This window comes from Oncorhynchus mykiss, chromosome 5 (assembly GCF_057628025.1).
Source record: "Oncorhynchus mykiss isolate SJ-2025 chromosome 5, ASM5762802v1, whole genome shotgun sequence".
NCBI lineage: Eukaryota > Metazoa > Chordata > Actinopteri > Salmoniformes > Salmonidae > Oncorhynchus > Oncorhynchus mykiss.
In genome coordinates this window covers 51,836,333-51,861,191 of record NC_143026.1, presented here as the reverse complement: position 1 = coordinate 51,861,191, position 24,859 = coordinate 51,836,333, and the positions used below count along the sequence as shown (strand labels likewise).

General features: G+C 43.8%; 1 long non-coding RNA gene across 1 annotated transcript; it reads left to right on the top strand.

Annotated features, from left to right (window-relative positions):
- Window positions 1-35: 35 nt before the first annotated feature.
- LOC149983506 (uncharacterized) lies at window positions 36-22,899 on the top strand. The gene is made up of 3 exons (XR_016496130.1): window positions 36-115; window positions 22,523-22,625; window positions 22,743-22,899. It is a non-coding gene; the product is annotated as an uncharacterized LOC149983506 (long non-coding RNA).
- Window positions 22,900-24,859: the final 1,960 nt, after the last annotated feature.

Sequence of the window (24,859 nt, the reverse complement as noted above, 5' to 3'; positions counted from 1 at the left end):
AGTGGCCATATTTAGACAAGATCCATTACACACAACTTGTATTTAGAGTGAAAGTTCAGATTCACCACTACAGCATGGAAGGAGTGCAGGAACTTTCCAATCCAAACGATTACAGGTAGGTAGAGAAGGCAAAAATCATACTGGGATTTATTAATTGACCTTAAGGTGAAGCTGTATAATCTGATTGACTGATAAAGATGAATGAATGTGATCTGTATGTGCCAATGCCCATAAATCTAGGACTAAACCAAACATTTGGGGCTTTCGACATTGCAGCCGATTGTGACTGACTGCTCTACAAATCACCTTGCATCATAAATAACTACTTATAGACAAATATAAATGGTCTATAAGTCAGTCAGTCCCAACTTAACAATGATACATAACGGTTTTGATGGTTTTGAACAAGGTCATTTTGAATGTGTCTCTGCTCAATGAAGACACACAGTGTCCAGAACCTGTTACTGCAGTTTAATTTCTTTTCAGGAAAAGTTTTTTGGTGTTATGAGTAGAATGCAACATAGATGGAGCACAAGGACTGCTTGAGAATTAATTGGTCACTTCACATATTTCTGGGAGGAACTCTAGAGAGTGGTCAATTATATGCGCCCCAAACCAAATAGTGACTGACTTGAATCAAATAATCCCTGTGAGCTAATTACAATGTAACAATGTGGGTAACTAAACACAGATTGGGTTCAGTCAGCATAGTTTTATTGTCTGCCACTAAATGTTGTGATTCATGCACATGCCGGGCAAATAAAAATATGAAAAAAATAACTTGTAGGATATAATCGCATAGGCTTTGTGGTAATAGTCTGAAAATAATAGGTCAATCCTTTCGGCTTCAATTTTGAAGAGAAACATTACACAAATTGATTTGTTGTGTTTTCTTCCCAAGGCAATGAAGACATTTCCAACTTCTTTGTAGCTTTCTTTCTATCATGGCGGTTTGACCTAATAAGAGCTACAGAGCTATAATATGAACTGCCAAATGCCATAGTCCTTGCACAGCAAAGGAAACAGGTCTCAGAGCGAGTGACATCACTGATTGAAAAGCTACTAGCTGCACCACTAACTAGCTAGCCAATTCACACCGGTAACATGTACAGTAGGTTCTCAAGTCTACTGCAGTGGTTTTTGGGGCCCACTCGGCACAAACTGGTTGAATCGAAGTTGTTTACACATGATTTAAACAAAATTCAGTGTGATGATGTTGAATCAAAAGTGGAAAACTGATTGGATTTGGAAAATGTCATCAACATACAGGAATTTTGATAATTTATTTATTTATTCACCCAACTTCTAACCTAAATCCAATCCAATTGAACTGAAGTCTGTATTTCAGCAATGAGATATTATACCATTGTATTGTTGACACTCCAACCCTTTCATACCGCCACTGCTGTTCTAAAAAACACTGCATATGGCCATAGGCTCACTCCATTAGCAGTAATCAATCAATAACATTTATTTATAAAGCCCCTCTTAGAACTACCCATCCCGGATCCGGTATATTTGTCATCAGCAATGCTGAATAGCATAGCGCAACAGTCAAAAAATATTACTAGAAAATATTCGTATTCATGAAATCACAAGTGAAATATAGCGAAACACAGCTTAGCCTTTTGTTAATCACCTCGTCGTCTCAGATTTTGAAATTATGCTTTACAGCGAGAGCAATACAAGCGTTTGTGTAAGTTTATCGATAGCCTAGCATAGCATTATGTACACTTAGCATCAGGAAGCTTGGTCACGAAAATCAGAAAAGCAATCAAATGAACCGTTTACCTTTGATGATCTTTGGATGTTTTCACTCACGAGACTCCCAGTTAGACAGCAAATGTTCCTTTTGTTCCTTAAAGATATTTTTTATATCCAAAATACCTCCGTTTGTTTGTCGCGTTATGCCCAGGAATCCACCGGAAATAGCGGTCACGACAACGCAGACAAAAATTCCAAATAATATCCATAATGTCAACAGAAACATGGCAAACGTTTTTTATAATCAATCCTCAAGGTGTTTTTCAAATATCTATTCGATAATATATTAACTGGGACAGTTTCACTAGGACCTCTCTTTTGCGCAAAAATCACTCTGAGAGCCCCCACCTGACCACTTACGTAATGTGGTCGTTCACGCCCATTCTTCAAAATAAAGGCCTGGAACTATGTCTAAAGGCTGTAGACACCTTAGGGAAGCCATAGAAAAAGGAATCTGGTTGATATCCCTTTCAATGGTCAATAAGGATGCATAGGAACACAGAGCTTTCAAAATAAGAGTCACTTCCTGATTGGATTTTTCTCAGGCTTTCTTCCTGCCATATCAGTTATGTTATACTCACAGATAATATTTTTACAGTTTTGATAACTTTAGAGTGTTTTCTATCCTTAGCTGTCAATTATATGCATATTCTAAAATCTGGTCCTGAGAAATAGTCAGTTTACTTTGGGAACGTTATTTTTCCAAAAATAAAAATAGTGCCCCCTAGCTTCAAGAGTGACACTAAGTACCAGGGCTAGTTATGAATTTGAAACTCAAAGAGAGTTTTCCCTAATTTGTCCTTCAGTGGCGTTCACACCTGTGAAAGTGGCTCTCTTGAGTTGTTGGTTCCCTCAGGTAGAGAGTGTATTTGTGTGCGCTTAGATGCCAAATGTTAAGCTAATGATGAGGCTAAAACGTGCCAGGGGTTTAGGTAAAACAAACCCTAGACTCCTTCAGAGATCTTCAGCATCAGGGATGTTCCAATGGTAAAATAGCCCTGAAATCTTCCTTGAGTGTCGAGTAGTCACGTGACAGTCTACGCAGTCTAGCACTCAACCCACTCACCATTCGGTCCAGCATAGGGCTGTTATGTTGAGCATATTACCGTCACACAGGTCATAAGTCAGTTAAATTTCACTGACTGTTTTGTCACTAGTAGGTTTCTCCAAGCTCTGATGTTGCTGATGGTCATTAGTAGCCTACCAACCTTGCTAACTGCCTGATAATCAGCATTCTATTGTCCCTCTAATCACTCTGACATCAATGGAAATGTAATCGAAAATCAAATCAAACACTTAACGAGAGCCCATGAGCTCATGTTGTGCAACATTTCTATAGGATATTGTCACATTCTGACCATAGTTCTGTTATTTTATTCTTTGTTTTAGTACGGTCAGGGCGTGAGTTGGGGTGGGCAGTCTTTGTTTGTTTTTCTATGTTGGTTTTTGTGTTCGGCCTAGTATGGTTCTCAATCAGAGGCAGGTGTCGTTAGTTGTCTCTGATTGAGAATCATACTTAGGTAGCCTGGGTTTCACTTTTGGTTTGTGGTTGTCTGTTTCCGTGTGAGTGTTTGGGCCACACGGTACTGTTTCGGTTTTGTATATTTCACGTTTATTATTTTGTGTTCAGTTGTGTTTTTGAATAAATCAATATGGACACTTACCACGCTGCGTTTTGGTCCGATCCTTACTCCTCCTCAGACGAAGAGGAGGAAATGCGTTACAGATATGCAATTGAGTTAGAAAACAGAGTTTTGATGGGCTTTATTAAAAAGAGGAGGATCCCATCAGTTTTCATGGCCCACTATATTTATTTGTCAACTTTCCTAATATTTAGCACATTGCTTCTCTTCACAACAGGAGAATAGCCAACCTGGCTGGCATTAAAATGAACCACGGGAAAAGTGTCCTCCATTCGCTATTTAAGTGCATAGATTACGCATATTTTATTCCCCTGCCCCTGTTTCGAGACAGGTGCATGATAATGGTCCATTCTAAATCAAAACAAATTTCACACATATATTATTTAGCAATGAACAATATTGTGACAATATTAGCCCATCACTTGTGAATGATGCTTAGCTTATGTGCAGTAAGGCAAGAAATAATGCATACCTTTGTTTTGCGACTTTTTCAAATCATAGTCGCGCACCACATGTAGCCTAGCCCAGCCTAGCCTATCCATTTTGATTAGGTTGGTATTACAACTAAAGTGGCCAAATAACGTCTTAAAATTAAGCACATTAATCCACTTAACGACCGGTGTAAAGCCTAACTAGCATACATAGGCGGCATGTTAGTTTCAAGTTTGGGGAAGATGGTTTTCACCATAGAAATGCAGCTTAATGATAAAGCATAATTGCATTTGCGGTTACTTTTGAGAATGGTGTTTTCCTGCTAATTGATTGCATTTTGGAAAGTTTTCACTTATATTCTACTGACGTGTGCTCATTAATGCACTTATAATGGTTTATCAACATTTTAAGCTAAACTTTCTGATCTATCCCATCCCACAACTGTCACAGACCATGTGTGGAATATTTTTTTCTCGCACAGAAGGACAAGTTGACCAATAGAATAGCTCAACATTTGTACTATGGGGGATAGTAGATTGACATAGGCTAGTGCTTTTGCTGTTTGTTAGGCCTACTCATTTTGTTGGCTGACGAAATGTACATCTTCCAACATCTTCAATATGCTCCTTGGAATTCGCAGTTGCGTCCCCCGATGTGTCTGTCCTCACTTGTAGCTACTTCGGAGTTGAGATGTGAGAAAGGCCCGAAGTGACAGGCATTGGCTAATAATTGAGATATCTGAGAGAGCCATGTGAGTGGGAGGTGCTTCGGAGCTCGCAGCCGGGAGAAGGGAATTACAGTATAATTATTATATTCAGCCCAATGGCACAACGGCCACTGGTCACAATAGACATGGATTTTTTAGGGGGCATTATGGCCACACAGGGGGGATGCCACCGCATTGTCAAGTGCTTGTCAAATTGTGAATGAGAGACTGATGAAGTGTGTGCAGCCTGCGCAAAAAAACAAAGCAGAGCTCATGCCTTTCATGCAACTTTTTTCAAATTATCATTAGAGTTACATCATGCAGCCTTAGAATGATTTAAAAACAAAAATATACAGCCCAACATTTGTATCACAACTAAAGTTGCATAATATATTTATTTTACTAGGAAAGTCAGTTAAGAACAAATTCTTATTTACAATGACAGCCTAGGAACAGTGAGTTAACTGCTTTGCTAAGAATGACAGATTTTTACCTTATCAGCTTGGGGATTTGATCTAGCAACCTTTTTTTCCCAGATGTTTGTGGCTGCTGGTGAACCGTGATGTGAATGCATAATCAAAGCGACACTAAACTGGTGCACTAGCCAGTGTCTTTAGGGTGTCTATAAGTTTCCATTAAATTGGCAACAAATTGTCATTCAAATAATCTAAAATCTGCATTAAAAAAATATGCACATGTCAGGGTCTCCATTAGGAACATTTGCCGCCAGACAATGTGACAGGAAAGATTTTAATTTACAGGACATTTGAGAAATGTAACTGATATCCATATGCTTCAGATCCGACTGGGCCAGTGCCATCAATAAATAAGGGATATTGGTCAAATGAGCCACATTTGTGTCCTTAAAAAAAGCCTATAACAAATTACAAAAACAGTATTCATTGTCTTTCAATGTGTAACATATGCAAAACTTCATAGCCTATTGTTTTTTAGGCTACTTTCCTAAAACAATAATTGTCCACCTCACTGTTCAGCTGTAAGAGACTTGAGCAAGTGCCTACCATACCCAACAAATTACAGAAATTGGCTAATGTTGTTAATTTTACAACAGACCTACTTATAATCTATCTTAAACTAAATATGGAGCACACAATTAAAAAGATCGATCAAATGTAATTTAGCCAATGAAAATGTCTCAAAAGAATTAAACAAAACAGGTTTTGCATATTTAAGGAAACTAGTTTCAATTAATAAATAGGCTTACAATAACAACAATGATATACAATAATAATAATGATAAAACAAATCATTATAAATAAATGTCAGTTCCAAAATTGCATCCTACCTGAACAGGGAGCTGTACAGGAGCCTGCATTCTTCTCATCTTAGTCCACTATAATATTAAAACGTATAAAATTCCCCTTGTAGGCATTTCACTATAGACATACTCTTTATCCTCTAACTTTTGTTTTACTTCAATGAAAAAGGCCTCCATCTTCGCAACCAACAGTAGCCTAGGACAAGGCTCCTCTATCTCTCTCTCTCTCTCCACAGCAGCAGGCTGTGTGCAAGGTGTGAGAGAATGGTGCAGAAGTGCGAATTCGGTGTTGGCTAGGATAGATAGCCTCTCTTGGACAATTTGGTCCACTATAATTTTATTTATGGTTTTTCATTTTTTTATAGGCCAAAGGCATGTCAATTCCAGCTAAGGGAAACCCCAGTGCATTATACCATCAGAGTTGTGTTTCCATCAAATTGACTTGTTGCAGATACAAGTCTGTGCGTAAATACATAGTGGACATAAAAATTACTTTGAGGCTAAATTCAATACAAGGGAAATGGGTTTCATCACATTTTCAACTAGGCCAACTGATGGTTTTGTCACAAAAAAATGTACTACTATAGCCCATAGAAATGCATTCATAAATGGCAAAAAAGACAGTAAAAAAAATGTATCATAAGGAATATGTTTTTGAAGTGTCTGTCCTTTATCTCGGAGATAAAAAAAATGTTTTCGTTTTTTGGACATATTTAACCCCTTATTTCCGTTGGCGCAAAACTACCTCCATCGTGTTCGTGAGAGTCATATTCATTTGTAGGCCAAACCGTTTGGACGCTACAGACGTTTTCGTGAGAAGACTGATTTTCGTGATGTCACATGGTCTGAAAAACCACTGTAGCTTGGCCACCTTCCACCGCAGATGCGGAAGGCCGACATAGCCGAACTCTGTGGATTGATATGCAGCCCATGCAAAAAACAGATACACTACATGACCAAAAGTATGTGGACAGCTGCTTGTCAAACATCTCATTCCAAAATCATGGGCATTAATATGGAGTTGGTACCCCCTTTGCTGCCATAACAGCCTCCACTCTTCTGGAAAGGCTTTCCACTAGATGTCGGAACATTGCTGTGGGGACTTGCTTCCATTCAGGCACAAGAACATTAGTGAGGTCGGCACTGATGTTGGGCTATTAGGCCTGGCTCGCAGTCGGCATTCCAATTCATCCCAAAGGTGTTCGATGAGGTTGAGGTCAGGGCTCTGTGTAGGCCAGTCAAGGACCTCGCTTTGTGTACGGTGGCATTGTCATTCTGAAACAGGAAAGGGCTTTCCCAAAACTGTTGCCACAAAGTTGAAAGCACAGAATCATATAGAATGTAATTTTATGGTGTATAGTTAAGACTTCCCTAACTAAGGGGCCTAGCCCAAACCATGAAAAACAGCCAAAGACCATTATTCCTCCTCAACCAAACTTTACAGTTGGCACTATGCATTGGGGCAGGTAGCATTCCCTTGGCATCTGCCAAACCCAGACTCGTCCATCGGACTTGGTAAAGCATGACTCCGGAGAACGTGTTTCCTCTGCTCCAGAGGAATCCAGAGGCAGAATTTTTTTGGAAAGTTGGCATCCTATGACAGTGCCATGTTGAAAGTCACTGAGCTCTTCAGTAAAGTTATTCTACTGGCAATGTTTGTCTATGGAGATTGCATGGCTGTGTGCTCGATTTTATACACTGGTCAGCAACGGGTGTGGCTGAAAAAGCTGAATCCACTAATTTCAAGTGTGTCCACATATTTTTGTATATATAGTGTATCTATTAGCTTAAATTGATGGATTTTGATGGGGATTTCTTCGAGAATAAGAAGAACCATCTCAGAATCGTCCCGAAATGCAAATTACACTTTGATTTAAAAGGCTAATAATAGTAGCCTACTACTGAAATAGATAAATGGGGCTGTCAACTGAGCCAGAAATTCACATTTAAAAAAATTGTCTCTAAAAAGGCCAACATTAAAATAATATTTTGCATAAATGTACATAAATGTTTAGCCTACATTTAAAAGTGTAGTCTAGGTTATATGCGTATTGACTACAGCCTCGTATGTCCTCACAGCCGAGATTCATCTTAGTGACTGTCTTACACAATAGTTCAAACAACATGTAGGCCTGTTAGAAGAACAAAAGCATTATTATGACATTTACAGGCAAATCATTATGGAATCCTAGTCTCTCAGCCTGTATCTTCAGTGCTAACATTAGCAATGCTACCTAGCTAAGTAGCTAAACCTGCTGCATCCGAATAGTGTTTTCAGCGATAACAGACAAATCGCCACAGCGACTATCCAAGCAACCATCCAACAACACTGGAGGCCTATTCAAACTAATAAAAAGTAGGATGTTTACAAGTAATTCAATACGAAAACATAGGCTGTTTGGAAAGGGCACCAAGGCTGCTGTAGTTGCAACTTCGGTCGGTGATGGTGGGAGTGGTTTTGGCGAATGGAATCATTGGAGTTTGAGCCAAATAGAAAATATTGGAGTACGCTGACTATAAACATCATTCTATAGGTTTTTGAGTGTCTATTTTAAATATTTACAGTCTTGTATAAGTCATCTCAGGGATCGTACTTGAAAACCTCACAGAGAAGCAAAAGTAGCAGAGTTGTCCTTTAAAGGGGCAATCCGGGATTGGTAAATACATTTTTTGACTTTTAAATAGCCATTGATTCTTTAAATATGGAATCTGTATTCGGGTTCACAGTGCCATTGTTCACCCCAGCACCTTTGTTATTATTTTTGTTTTGTTGACGAACAGAGTAGCATTATAAAACAAATTGCAGGACATATTTTACTGTTCTATCGCTCATACAAAGATGTCTGAGGGAAAATGTCACTAGAGGTATTGTAGCCGTTAATTAAGTGAGAAGTGCAAAAAAAAAGCCAACTAAACAAACTATCTCAAATACACATACATTGGCACCACATACAAACACCTGCACACAGAAACCAGAAATACACAGACAGGAAGACAGACACAAATACCACTTTTAGTCACTAGCAGGTTATGAGGTGGTGTTTGGTTCGAGATGTTTTCTCTCTCTATGCAAATCTGTTTCTCAGAAACAGAGTCACTTGTCGCGACAGGTTGGCCAAAGTGCAGAGATAACAATCTAAAGATTTTACCTTTAAGGTGCTGAACTGTATTACACACAAATATATGTAAGAAAGCACGCACTCATGAACGCACACAAACATGCTGTCACGCCTGCTCCTGCTTCCCCTCCTGTCACGTGCATCAGCAATGATTGGACTCACCTGGACTCAAACACCTGCTTCAGGATTAATGTCAGTTTGTCTTTATATACCCAGTTCTGACGCTGTCTCTGTCCTATTCGATGACTGTTCCACATTAAATGTTCAACTCCCCGTACCTTCTTCTCTTCTCCAGTGTCGGTTCCTTACACATGCCGCGCACGCGCACACACACACACACACACACACACACACACACACACACACACACACACACACACACACACACACATCCCCACATACATCCCCCTCTCACTGGTCAAACCAAACACTCAGGCCTGATCCTTAGATCACCAAAGGTTTTAAACATGTATGGAAGATAGCACATTGGCCAGAGTTGATTTTTCAGTGTAACATTTCTAGTGTTGATACAGGAGTTAAATTAACACTGTAAAATCACTCCAGTGTTGGCATTGATAACAAGAGTTGAATCAAAACCTCTGGCTGGGCCACTCAAGGACATTCAGAGACTTGTCTTGAAGCAGCTCCTGCATTGTCTTGGCTGTGTGCTTCGGGTCGCTGTCTTGTTGGAAGGTGAACCGTTGCCTCAGTCTTAGGTCCTCGGCAATCTGGAGCAGGTTTTCATCTCTCTGTACATTGCTTCATTCATCTTTCCCTCGATCCTGACTAGTCTCCGCCGCTGAAAAACATCCCCACAGCATGATGCTGCCACCACCATGCTTCACCGTAGTGAGGGTGCCACTTTTCCTCCAGACGTGACGCTTGGCATTCAGGCATAATAGTTCAATCTTGGTTTCATCAGACTAGAGAATCTTGTTTCTCATGGTCTGAAAGTCCTTTAGGTGCCTTCTGGCAAACATTAAGCAAGCTGTCATGTGCCTTTTACTGAGGAGCGGCTTCCGTCTGGCCAGTCTACCATAAAGGCCTGATTGGTGGAGTGCTGCAGAGATGGTTGAATTTATCACAGGTGGACTCCAATCAAGTTGTAGAAACATCTCAAGGATGATCAATGGAAACAGGATGCACCTGAGCTCAATTTCAAGTCACATGGCAAAGGGTCTGAATACTTATGTAAATAAGGTATTTCTGTTTATGTTTATGTTAAAAAAAGTTTTTGCTTTGTCATTATGGGGTATTGTGTGTAGATTGATGATCAACATTTCTTCTTTAATCTATTTTAGAATAAGGCTGTAACGTAACAAAATGTGGAAAAAGGGAAAGGGTCTGAATACTTTCCGAATGCACTGTGGTTCCCCTAAGGCATCGCCCTCAATAACCTTATTTGGTTCCAACTTGCACCTATATTTTTAGGAGTGAGGGGCTAGCAGACTCTTAAGCCTGGTCCCAGATCTGCTTTTGTGCTGTCTTGCCATTTCCTATGGTCAATGTCAATTGCACAAACAAGGCTAAGCAGAGGGACCAGGCTAAGCAGAGGTGTCCAAATATAAATCAATACTTTTGTGTAATTTGAACAAAATGCATTTTTGAAAACAAAAATCCCCTTTGTTTCAAATTCAAACTTCAGTAAGTAGATTTATAATAACACCTCATGTAAAAAGTTTCCAAGTCTAGCCTCATGCCAAATGATTCATTCCAAAATGATTATATCTAAAACCTTTTTATTCTTGCCATTACTTGAATACTGACTTTGCGCCATGTGTATTAGTCACAGCCTCTGTTTTCAAAGATAAGGTAAGTGTATTCATATTCAAAACGGACAAACATATAAATCAGTCTGGTAATTTCATAATAATGCAAATAAAGTTAGTGTAACGCTCCGGGTGTCGTGGGTGTGGAGTCAGACGCAGTTAACAGAGAGTTCAATACTGTGCTCTTTAATGCACTCACGAAACACTGGGTGCTCAAAAACAAATGCCCCAAACACAGAGGACGAAAACAGTACAGCAGAATACACGACCAGGAACAAACACGTTCGTCTACTTCATACACGAAGGTTACAAAGAAACAGGCTGTCTAATAAAGCCCAACTAATTACTAACTAACAGGTGCTAACAATAAACATACAAGGAGGGGGAGGAACGAAAATCAGTGGCAGCTAATAGGCCGGCGACGACGACCGCCGAGCGCCACCCGAACGGGAAGGGGAGCCACCCTCGGTCGGACTCGTGACAGTACCCCCCCCACCCCCCACCGGCCTCGAGGTCGACCCGGAGGACGAGGTGCAGGGCGATCCGGATGGAGGCAATAGAAATAACTCAACATTGATGGATCTAAGATGTCCCCCACCGGTACCCAGCACCTCTCCTCCAGACCATACCCCTCCCAGTCCATGAGGTACTGCAGGACCCTCACCTGGCGTCTTGAGTCCAGAATGGCCCGTATGGTATACGCCGGGACCCCTCGATGTCCAGAGGCGGGGGAGGGACCTTCGGCACCTCACTGTCCTGCAGGGGACCAGCTACCACCGGCCTGAGGAGAGACATGAAACGAGTGGTTAATACAATAATAGGAATGGAGTTGTAATCGTTTATCCTCGTTTATTCTCCTCAGGACTTTAAAGAGCCCTACACACCAGCTTCCGGCAGGGCAATGAATGCTAGAGAGGGGTCCGGATGCGCCAACACGGGTGCATCCGTGAACAGCGCCTTCAACCTGTTGAAAGCTCCGTCCGCTTCTGCTGACCACTGTAACCGCACCGGGCCCCCCTTCAGCAGTGAGGTAATGGGAGCCGCTACCTGGCCAAAACCCCGGATAAACCTCCGGTAGTAGTTGGCAAAACCCCAAAATCGCTGCACCTCTTTTACCGTGGTCGGAGTCGGCCAATTACACACGGCCCTAATGCGGTCACACTCCATCACCACCCCCGAGGTGGAAATTGCGATAACCCAGGAAGGAGACCGCTCGTTTAGAGAACACTTATAGGTCATGCTCCAGCAGTCTACCAAGCACCTTGCGTACCAGAGACACATGCGCGGTGTGAGTGGCTGAGTAGCTCAGAATGTCATCGATATAAACAACCACTCCCTGCCCGCACAGGTCCCTGAGAATCTCGTCTACAAAGGATTGAAAAGCGTCTGGAGCATTCTTTAACCCATACGGCATGACGAGGTACTCATAGTGGCCCGATGTGGTACTAAATGCGGTTTTCCACTCGTCTCCCTTCCCGAATATTGACCAGACTATACGCTCTCCTGAGATCCAGTTTTGTGAAGAACTGCGCTCTGTGAAATGATTCCACCGCAGTAGCTATCAGAGGTAGAGGGTAACTATACCTCACTGTGAAGGCGTTTAGACCTCTATAATCAATACACGGACGCAAACCTCCCTCCTTTTTCTTCACAAAAAAGAAACTCGAGGAGACGGGTGAGATGGAGGGCCGAATGTACCCCTGTCCCAGCGAATCCATGACATATGTCTCCATCGCCAACGTCTCCTCCTGGAACAATGGGTACACGTGACTCTTGGGAAGCACAGCGTTTACCTGGAGATCTATCGTACAATCCCTTCCCGGTCGATAAGGTGGTAATTTAGTCACTTTCTTTTTACTGAAAGCGATTGCCAAATCGGCATACTCGGGGGGAATGCACACAGTGGAACCCTGGTCTGGACTTTCCACCAACGTGGCACCGATGGAAACTCCCTTCCAGAACACTCCTCTGACCACCCCTGAAGAACCCCCTGTCTCCACAACATTTTAGGATTGTGCCGGGCCAGCCAGGGAATCCCTAGCACCACTGGAAACACAGGCGAATCAATAATATAAAGACTGATACGCTCCCTATGATTCCCCTGCGTCACCATGTCCAGTGGAACCGTGGTCTCCCTGACCATCCCTGACCCTAATGGCCGGCTATCTAGGGAGTGCACGGGAAAGGGAGAATCTATCGGCACCAGCGGAACCCCTAACTTAATTAAGGGCGAGTCCGCGATCCATAAAGTTCCCAGCTGCGCCTGAATCGACTAGCGTCCTATGCTGGGAAAAGGGAAAAAAGTTAAGGAAAAAAGTAAAGACAAACATGTGGCCAACAGGGGGTTCTGGGTGAGTTTGATGCTGACTCACCTGGGGTGATCGAGAAGCCTGCCATCTCTACTCCCAGACGGACCCCCCCAGCACCATTCGGTCGTGTGTCCTCTCCGATCACAGCTGGTGCAGGGGTAGCCTCCTCCTCCGGTACCCCTTGGCACGGCCCCTCCCAACTCCATCGGAATGGGAGCGGAGGGGCTGGGTGGTGGAACACACAGGACCCTCTCCGAACGCCCGCGGGCAGCCAGTAGATTGTCCAATCGGATGGACATATCCATTAGCTCATCCAGGGAAATAGCGGTGTCCCGACATGCTAGCTCCCTGCGGACGTCCTCCCGGAGACTACACCTGTAGTGGTCGATAAGGGCCCTGTTGTTCCACCCAGATCCTGCTGCCAAGATCCGGAACTCCAGCGCGTAATCCTGGGCGCTCCTCTTCTCCTGCCTGAGATGAAATAGTCGTTCTGGGTAGTGCTCCTTCGCTGAGTCTGGGCCATTCCAGACTGCGTTCGCCCACTCCAGAGCACGACCCGTGAGGTAGGAGATGAGGACACTCTCCGCTCCCGAGGGAGTGGGTCAGACGGTGGCCAGGTATAGCTCCAGTTGGAGTAAAAACCCCTGGCACCCCGCCGTCGGTCCATCATAAGCCTGTCAGACGGAGAGTGCTGGAGTCGGGAGATGGGGAGTCCGGAGCCGGGGGTGTCGAAGGTGGAGAGAGGAGACCACTCCTCTCCCATCGGTCCATTCTCTCCATCATTTGATCCATAGCAGATCCGATGGAAGACGGTGGTATGGTGGAGAACCTGTTCCTCCATCGATGGGAGAGGGTTGGCCGCTGCTCCTGCTGACTCCATTTTCAGGTGCGGGATAAAGTTAGTGTAACAGAGAGTTCGATACTGTGCTCTTTAATGCACTCACGAAACACTGGGTGCTCAAAAACAAATGCCCCAAACACGGGGGACGAAAGCAGTACAGCAGAATACACAACCAGGAACAAACACGTTCGTCTACTTCATACACGAAGGTTACAATAATTAATCCAGCACAAAGAAACAGGCTGTCTAATAAAGCCCAACTAATTACTAACTAACAGGTGCTAACAATAAACATACAAGGAGGGGGAAGAACGACGACGACCGCCGAGCGCCACCCGAACGGGAAGGGGAGCCACCCTCGGTCGGACTCGTGACAGTTAGCATAAGGAAGTGGCTTCAGGGCTTCAAATGAAACATTTGGTTGGCCCAACTCTTGATAAGTCTTTGGGTGTCGTAGCCCAGGAGTAACCAAATGTGTTCATAACGCAAATAAAGTAATAAATCAATATGAAAACCCAAAGAAAGTCATCAAATGAGATCAAATCACAGGTTATTTCTTTAGATTTTTTAGAGCAGCAGTCATAAGGACAGGTTTTAGCCACCAGGCCTTCATCAGTCTTATAAGCAGACAAAATATTGTAACGGCTTTCTTCCTGGGAAGGAGAGGAGGACCAAAATGCAGCGTGGTTAAAGTTCATGGTTCTTTAATAAGAAAAACTACACATGAACAGAATACAAAACAATAAACGTGGAAAAACCGAAACAGTCCTAACTGGTGCAGAAAACACAAAGACAGGAAACAACCACCCACAAAACCCAACACAAAACAGGCTACCTAAATGTGGTTCCCAATCAGAGACAATGACTAACACCTGCCTCTGATTGAGAACCATATCAGGCCAAACATAGAAATAGACCAACTAGACACACAACATAGAATGCCCACCCAGCTCACGTCCTGACCAACACTAAAACAAGGAAAACACACAAGAACTAAGGTCAGAACGTGACAGTACCCCCCCCCCCCCCCCAAGGTGCGAACTCCGACCGCACAACCTAAACGTATAGGGGAGGGTCTGGGTGGGCATCTGTCCGCGGTGGCGGCTCTGGCGCTGGACGTGGACCCCACTCCATAATTGTCTTAGTCCACCTCCTTAGCGTCCTTTGAGTGGCAACCCTCGCCGCCGACCTTGGCCTAGGAACCCTAACAACGGGCCCCACTGGACTGAGGGGCAGCTCCGGACTGAGGGGCAGCTTGGGAATGAGGTAGCTCAGGACTGAGGGGTAGCTCAGGACTGAGGAGTAGCTCAGGACTGAGGGGTAGCTCAGGACTGAGGGGTAGCTCAGGCTGGTTGACGGCTCTGGCAGCTTCTGGCTGACTGACGGCTCTGGCAGCTCCTGGCTGACTGACGGCTCTGGCAGATCCTGGCTGAATGGTGGTTCTGGCAGATCCTGGCTGAATGGCGGCTCTGGCAGATCCTGGCTGAATGGCGGCTCTGGCAGATCCTGGCTGAGTGGCGGCTCTGGCAGATCCTGGCGGCTCTGGCAGATCCTGGCTGACTGGCGGCTCTGGAAGATCCTGGCTGACTGGCAGATCTGGAAGATCCTGGTTGACGGGCGGCTCTGGAAGATCCTGGCAGACTGGCGGCTCTGGTGGCTACTGGCAGAGTAGCGGCTCTGGACAGGCGGGAGACTCTAGCAGCTCTGCGCAGGCGCGAGACTCTAGCAGCTCTGGACAGGCGCGAGACTCTAGCAGCTCTGGACAGGCGGGAGACTCTAGCAGCTCTGGACAGGCGGGAGACTCTAGCAGCTCTGGACAGACGGGAGACTCTAGCAGCTCTGGACAGGTGGGAGACTCTAGCAGCTCTGGACAGGCGGGAGACTCTAGCAGCTCTGGACAGGCGGGAGACTCTGCTAGCGCTGGAGAGGAGGAAGGCTCTGGCAGCGCTGGACAGGCTAGGCGCACTGTAGGCCTGGTGCGGGGTGCCGGCACTGGTGGTACTGGGCCGAGGACACGCACCTCAGGGCGAGTGCGGGGAGCTGCCACCGGAAGGCTGGTCCGTGGAGGTGGAACTGGATAGACCGGACCGTGCAGGCGCACTGGAGCTCTTGAGCACCGAGCCTGCCCAACCTTACCTGGTTGAATGCTCCCGGTCGCCCTGCCAGTGCAGCGAGGTGGAATAGCCCGCACTGGGCTGTGCAGGCGAACCGGGGACACCATGCGTAAGGCTGGTGCCATGTACGCCGGCCCAAGGAGATGCACTGGATACCAGATGCGTAGAGCCAGCTTCATGGCACTTGGCTCGATGCCCACTCTAGCCCGACCGATACAAGGAGCTGGTATGTACCGCACCGGGCTATGCACCCGCACTGGGGACACCGTGTGCTCCACAGCATAACACGGTGCCTGCCCGGTCTCTCTCTCCCCCCGGTAAGCACAGGAAGTTGGCGCAGGTCTCCTACCTGGCTTCGCCACACTACCTGTGTGCCACCCCCCAAGACATTTTTGGGGCTGACTCTCTGGCTTCCATCCGCGCCGCCGTGCTGCCTCCTCATACCAGCGCCTCTCCGCCTTCGCTGCCTCCAGCTCTTCCTTGGGGCAGCGATATTCTCCTGGCTGTGCCCAGGGTCCTTTCCCGTCTAGGATCTCCTCCCAAGTCCATTTTTCCAAATAGTTCTGCCTCTCTTGCTGTTGCTGCTGCTGCCTCTCCTGCTGTTGTTGCTTTTCACCACGCCACTTTGTCATGATGTGGTGGGTGGTTCTGTAACGGCTTTCTTCCTGGGAAGGAGAGGAGGACCAAAATGCAGCGTGGTTAAAGTTCATGGTTCTTTAATAAGAAAAAATACAAATGAACAGAATACAAAACAATAAACATGGAAAAACCAAAACAGTCCTAACTGGTGCAGAAAACACTAAGACAGGAAACAACCACCCACAAAACCCAACACAAAACAGGCTACCTAAATATGGTTCCCAATCAGAGACAATGACTAGGGGCGGCAAGGTAGTGTTCAAATCCCCGAGCTGACAAGGTACAAATCTGTCGTTCTATGCCTTCCCAGGCCCACCCATGGCTGCGCCCCTGCCCAGTCATGTGAAATCCATAGATTAGGGCCCAATTAATTTATGTCAAGTTACTGATTTCCTTATATGAACTGTAACTCAGTAAAATAATTGAAATTGTTGCATGTTGCATTTATATTTTTGTTCAGTATAGATAGAAAGCATGATACTGTATATGCAAAACTTTTTTTGTTAATTAAAGAGCATAATACTTCTATTATTTTAAATAGCACAAATTTATATTTTTGTATTTGTTTCATTAGTCCATTGTTGATATAGTCCCAAAATCTTTTTCATGTCAGCAATCAAGTTTCCACAATATTTAACTTTCAAAATACAAAAATAGAGCCTGTATGATGTATTTAGGATATGATGCTATGTTTTGATCATACCGGAATTTTCATTTAATTTATACATTTTCAAAACTGTCAATAATATGAGCAATGAGTCTTAAAATGTAATATCAGTAGCAATATTGCACAGTTATTATATAACATGATAATAATGACATAATAAAGTGAATATAAGGAACTGGGTTGATTTAAGGCTTTAGCAGACCAAGCACACCAAGACAGTCGTGTAGAGAGCACGACAAAACCTATTTCCCCTCGGGAGACTGAAAAGATTTGGCATGGGTTCTTAGATCCTCAAAAGGTACTACAGCTGCACCACTGCCTGACTGGCTGCATCACTGCCTGGTATGGCAACTGATCAGCCTCCGACTGGAAGGCACTACAGAGGGTAGTGCGAACGGCCCAGTACATCACTGGGGCCAAGCTTCCTGCCATCCAGGACCTCTATACCAGGCAACGTCAGAGGAAGGGCTTAAAAATTGTCAGAGACTCCAGCCACCCTAGTCATAGACTGTTCTCTCTGCTACCGGACGGCAAGCGGTACTTGAGTTCCAAGTCTAGGTCCAAGAGGCTTCTAAACAGCTTCTACCCCCAAGCCATAAGACTCCTGAACACCTAATCAAATGGCTACCCAGACTATTTGCATTGCTCCCCCCCCCCCCCCTCTTTTACACCGCTGTTACTCTCTGTTGTTATCATCTATGCATAGACACTTTAATAACTCTACCTACATGTACATATTACCACAACTAACCAGCACATTGACTCTGTACCGGTAGCCCCAGATATAGTCTATATATAGTCTCGCTATTATTATTATTTTACTGCTACTCTTTAATTACTTGTTACTTTTATTTCTTATTCTTATCCGTATTTTTACAAACGGCATTGTTGGTTAGGGGCTCGTAAGTAAGCATTCGGCAAATGTGACTATTAAAATTTTATTTTATTTTACTTGACTACATTTGATAGGACATGCCTCAAACATGTAAGGGTAACTTCATAATAACGTTCATGAATATGCGTTAATAAATTACTTATTAACTATTAATAAAACATTTATTTCATTATTTACTATTTTAAAAAGTACAACATATGCTTGTTGTTGGGCATTTATCAACCCCAAAGGTTTAACTAGGTAATTTGTGCAGGCAACTTTCCTTTCTCACAATAGCTACCCAAACACCCCATAATGCTCTTTCAGCTCATCCTTACGGGTTCATCTGAAATCAATACCAGATTTTAAAAAGCTAATATTTTTCTGTTTTCTGGTCAGCAAATAATTTCTAATAAAAGCATCAGCCATGCATAAAGACCACATGCGTATTATTTATTATTTACCTTTTTCAGATATGACCTGGGATGACTCTTCCTACCTTTTGGAGCCTACCATTTTAGAATGTGTGGGCCGAAAATGTTATAATGTGCCAAGTGATCTTTGGTCAATTATGTTTGTTTACCGTGCTCTCCCAGCCCACAGTGCGTGGTTAGAGGTCACAGGTGACCACGGCCAGGACCGCTCTCCCGAAAAAGCTGGCCACACAATACCTGACTTGTTACCACTGACGCACTCTGAAAGTGGGCCCAAACCAAACCGTAACACAGTTCTCAGTCACTGGCAAGAGTCAAACCTCAGACCAGCACAAATAAACATGACCAGCTATACAAACAGCTGGGCCTATTTGGAAGAGCCTGCACACAAGTTTTTAGGGTCTGTTTCTGAGTAAGGATGATGCAACTTTATTTGTCAGGCAGTTAAGGTGAGATGTGCCATTGTAACCAAACCTAATTGCAGAATTAGATATATTTCCACAAACTGTTAGAACTAATATGCTGAATCAAATAATGCCTAGGGAGTTGTGTTCACTTATGAACTCTCAATACTGGAACACATGTCGCTGTTCTCAAAGTTTACATGAGATAGTTTAATCCAGGATATAAATAACACTAAAAAACATTTGAATCAAGTCCTTTGAGAAAGTATATGTAAACGTGTAATATGATAGTCAGTCAAGCCAAAATGGATGTAAACAAGCTTGGTTTGCTCTTTAGCAGTCTATTAAAGGACACTCTAAATATTGGTGAAAACAACACTGATTTGATTGCCATCCCATCCAAAATGTTGCTGTACATCACAAAATAAACGCTTAATTCTTTAGAGTCTAAGGCGTTTGGGGACAGGGGGGTATATGGAATTGTATTAAGATGGTCGTACTATGGATCATGTAGGACGCCTTGAGGTATCAAATAAAAAATATATAAAAATGATTTGATAAAATATTGCTGTAGGTATCCTGGAGGGCAGGTAGTTTGCCCCCAGTGATGCATTGGGCAAACCGTACCACCCTCTGGACAGCCCTGCGGTTGCGGGCGGTGCAATTGCCATACGAGGCTGTGATACAGCCCGACAGGATGTTCTCAATTGTGCATCTGTAAAAGTTTGTGAGGGTTTTAGCTGCCAAGCCAAATTTCTTCAGCCACTTGAGGTTGAAGAGGCGCTGTTGCACCTTCTTCACCACACTGTCTGTGTGGGTGGACCATTTCAGTTTGTTGGTGATGTGTATGCCGAGGAGCTTTCCATCTTCTCCACTGTGGTCCTGTCGATGTGGATAAGGGGGTGCTCCCTCTGCTGTTTCCTGAAGTCCATGATCAGCTCCTTTGATTTGTTGAAGTTGAGTGAGAGGTAATTTTCCTGGCACCACACTACCAGGGCCCTCATCCTCCCTGTAGGCTGTTTTATCATTGTTGGTAATCAGGCCTACTACTGTTGTGTCATCTGCAAACTTGATGATTGAGTTGGAGGAGTGCGTGGCCACGCAGTCATGGGTGAACAGGGAGGAAAGGAGGGTGCTGAGCACGCACCCTTGTGGGGCCCCTGTGTTGAGGATCAGCGAAGTGGAAATGTTGTATCCTATGTTGTATGATGAGCTTGGAGGGTACTATAGTGTTGAATGCTGAGCTAATATCAATTAACAGTATTCTTACATAGGTATTCCTCTTGTCCAGATGGGATAGGACAGTGTGCAGTGCGATGGCGATTGCATCGTCTGTCGATCTATTGGAGCGGCAAGCAATTTGAAGTGAGTCTAGGGTGTCAGGTAAGATAGAGGCAATATGATACTTGACTAGTCTCTCAAAGCACTTCATGATGACAGAAGTGACTGCTACAGGCCGATAGTCATTTAGTTCAGTTACCTTTGCTTTCTTGGGTACAGGAACAATGGTGGACATCTTGAAGCATGTGGGGACAGCAGACTGGGATACGGAGAGATTGAATAGGTCTGTAAACAATCCAGTCAGCTGGTCTGCGCATGCTCTGAGGATGCGGCTAGGGATGGCGTCTGGGCCGGCAACCTTGCGAAGGTTAACACTCTTAAATGTCTTACGTCGATCACGGAGAAGGAGACCCCACAGTCCTTGGTAGCTGGCCGCGTCAGTGGCACTGTGTTATCCTCAAAGAGGGCGAATAAGGTGTTTAGCTTACCCAGAAGCAAGACATTGCTGTCTGCAGCGTGGCTGGTTTTCCCTTTGCAGTCTGTGATTGTCTGTAGACCCTGACACATATGTCTTGTGTCTGAGCCGTTGAACATTTCCTGAAAACTCAGTCACCAGATCCCTGTATTCGTCGATGTTATTCTCAGAAGCTACCTGGAACATATCCCAGTCTGCGTGATCAAAACAATCTTGAAGCATGGATTCCGATTGGTCAGACCAGCATTGAATAGTCCGTAGAACGGGTACTTCCTGTTTGAGTTTCTGCCTATAGGAAAGGAGGAGCAAAATGGAGTCGTGATCAGATTTTCAGAAGGGAGGGCGGGGGAGGGCCTTGTAGGCATTTTGAAAAGCAGAGTAGCAGAGGTACACTGTTTTTTAGAGCGAATACTACAGTCAATGTGCTGGTAGAACTTCAGTACCGTTTTCCTCAGATTAGCTTTGTTTATAAGGGCACAAGGCGAGACCCAAATGCAGACACAGGAGGCAGATGGTTGAGCTCCGATATTTATTATAACAAAGGGAGTAGGCAAAAGTAGGTCGGGGACAGGCGAGGGTTCATAAACCAGGTCAGAGTCCAAACAGTACCAGGCGATATGCAGTATCGAGGTCAGGCCAGGCAAGGGTCAGAAACCAGGAGGACTAGAAACAAACAGAGACTGGGAAAAATAGGAGCAAGGAAAAGTGCTGGTTGACTTGGCAAACAAGACGAACTGGCACAGAGAGACAGGAAACACAGGAATAAATACACCGGGGATAATAAGCAACACCTGGAGGGTGTGGAGATAATCGCAAGGACAGGTGAACCAGATCATGGTGTGACAATACCACCCCAGGGGCGCATACCTGGTTGACCAGGGTGTCAGCGGTGGCAGTCGGCAATGAGGGCTAGATCCAGGATGTCACTAGCCGGAACCCAGCACCTCTCCTCTGGGCCGTAACCCTCCCATTCAACCAGGTACTGGAAACCCCTGCACCATGGTCGATGGCCATCAATGACACGGGGAGGGGGGGTGGGCCTGGGGACAGAAGACAAAGGACTGTGAGACACGGGCTTATTCCTAGACACATGGAAAGTAGGGTGAATAAGGAGGGTACGGGGTAAAAAAATAATTATTCTACCTTTTTTAACTAGGCAAATCAGTTACAAATTCTTATTTTCAATGACAGCCTAGGAACAGTGGGTTAACTGCCTGTTCAGGGGCAGAACGACAGATTTGTACCTTGTCAGCTCTGGGATTTGAACTTACAACCTTCTAGTTACTAGTCCAACACTCTAACCACTAGGCTACCCTGCCACCCCAATCTGCAAAGAGGAATGGGATAAATTCCCCAAATACAGGTGTCGAGCTTGTGGCGTCATACCCAAAAAGATTTGAGTCTGTAATTGTTGTTAAAGGTGCTTCAAAAAAGTAAACTGAGTAAATGGCCTGAATACCTATGTAAAAGTTATATTTCAGTTTTTTATTTTTAATACATTTGCAAAAATATGTAAACCTGGTTTTGCTTTGTCATTATATGGTATTGTGTGTAGATTTTTGAGGGGAAAAAACAATTGAATACATTTTAGAATTAGGCTGTAATGTAACAAAAAGTGGAAAAAGTCAAGGGGTCTGAATACTTTCCGATTGCACGGTATATGCATGTCAATATGCTAGCGTCACTTTTCAGTATCATGTTAGCTAGCACAACAGCGAAGGTAGCAATAATATGAGCTTACCTGACATCAAAGCAAAACATCACTTTTGCAGAACAATACCCTTTCCCTACCTGTGGTGTTGGAAGAGTCTGCATGGAGATGAAGATACATCAACACATTGGAAAGATGTTTGTGGTGCACTCAAGCTTGACAAGGTAAGCAAATGCATGTATAATTCACATAAATGTAGCCAATAAATTCATGATTTGTAACAATCTTTCATTGCTTTAAACTAGCAGCTAGCTCATGTTGTTCTTTCTCTTTCTTTCTAGAAGCAATCAGTTGCCAGGAAAAAAGACAGATTGAAGTCTTCAATCAAACGGACATAGAAATATGTGTGCACCAGGCCAAGACTTCTTGCATGCATGGCCTTGAGATGTAAGTCAACAATAATTTATTTTTGAAAAATAAAATGAATTAGCACATTATGCATAACTCAATTTTATGTTGTTTTTCTTCCACCCTCGCCTTATACACCTGAGTCAGGAAGAAGAGACAACGATGTCGTGATGTGACTTGCATTACTGTGATGACTGTTATCAAATCAATTAACTATGTTTAATTGTTACTCGACTAAATTAATCATGTAACAATGAACTCATTAGGAATTTCGGGCACCAAGGGAAACGTTGTTTAACGAGTTACTATCTCCTGACTTAAACTCAAAAGATACATGTATATAGATATATCTTACATCAATAACAGTCCCTTATTAATCATTACCTCATCAGTCTCATTCTGAATGTTGCATGCTCCTTGACATCTGCAAGAACCCTAACCTTACTGATGAATCAGCAATACACAAATTGGCTTAATTATTTATTTACTAACTAAATAAATAATAACACAGAATACACATTCACACTTATGTGAGATAAAAGTCCCTAGTGGAATGACAAGATAAGACGGCTTGTTACACATACAGTGGGGCAAAAAAGTACTTAGTCAGCCACCAATTGTGCAAGTTCTCCCACTTAAAAAGATGAGAGAGGCCTGTAATTTTCATCATAGGTACACTTCAACTATGACAGACAAAAGATAATTTTTTTCTCCAGAAAATCACATTGTAGGATTTTTAATGAATTTATTTGCAAATTATGGTGGAAAATAAGTATTTGGTCACCTACAAACAAGCAAGATTTCTGGCTCTCACAGACCTGTATCTTCTTCTTTAAGAGGCTCCTCTGTCCTACATTCGTTACCTGTATTAATGGCATCTGTTTGAACTTGTTATCAGTATAAAAGACACCTGTCCACAACCTCAAACAGTCAAACTCCACTATGGCCAAGACCAAAGAGCTGTCAAAGGACACCAGAAACAAAATTGTAGACCTGCACCAGGCTGGGAAGACTGAATCTGCAATAGGTAAGCAGCTTGGTTTGAAGAAATCAACTGTGGGAGCAATTATTAGGAAATGGAAGACATACAAGACCACTGATAATCTCCCTCGATCTGGGGCTCCACGCAAGATCTCACCCCCGTGGGGTCAAAATGATCACAAGAACGGTGAGCAAAAATCCCAGAACCACATGGGGGGACCTAGTGAATGACCTGCAGAGAGCTGGGACCAAAGTAACAAAGCCCACCATCAGTAACACACTACGCCGCAGGGACTCAAATCCTGCAGTGCCAGACATGTACCCCTGCTTAAGCCAGTACATGTCCAGGCCCGTCTGAAGTTTGCTAGAGAGCATTTGGATGATCCAGAAGAAGATTGGGAGAATGTCATATGGTCAGATGAAACCAAAATATAACTTTTTGGTAAAAACTTAACTCGTCGTGTTTGGAGAACAAAGAATGCTGAGTTGCATCCAAAGAACACCATACCTACTGTGAAGCATGGGGGTGGAAACATCATGCTTTGGGGCTGTTTTTCTGCAAAGGGACCAGGACGACTGATCCGTGTAAAGGAAAGAATGAATGAGGCCATGTATCGTGAGATTTTGAGTGAAAACCTCCTTCCATCAGCAAGGGCATTGAAGATGAAACGTGGCTGGGTCTTTCAGCATGACAATGATCCCAAACACACCGCCCGGGCAATGAAGGAGGGGCTTCGTAAGAAGCATTTCAAGGTCCTGGAGTGGCCTTGAAAAAAAGTGGGAGAACTTGCACAATTGGTGGCTGACTAAATACTATTTTTTGCCCCACTGTATGGAGAGGGAGGGATAGGTATTTTAGGGGGAGAGACAAAGAAAAGAACACTTGGATACATTCGGAACCTACGCTCAAAAGTAATAGTAACACTTTGCAATTGAACCACCGCTCATTCAGATAAGATATATATATATAGACACACACACACACACATACACTGTATACACTACCGGTCAAAAGTTTTAGAACACCTACTCATTAAAGAGTTTTTCTTTATTTTTACTATTTTCTACA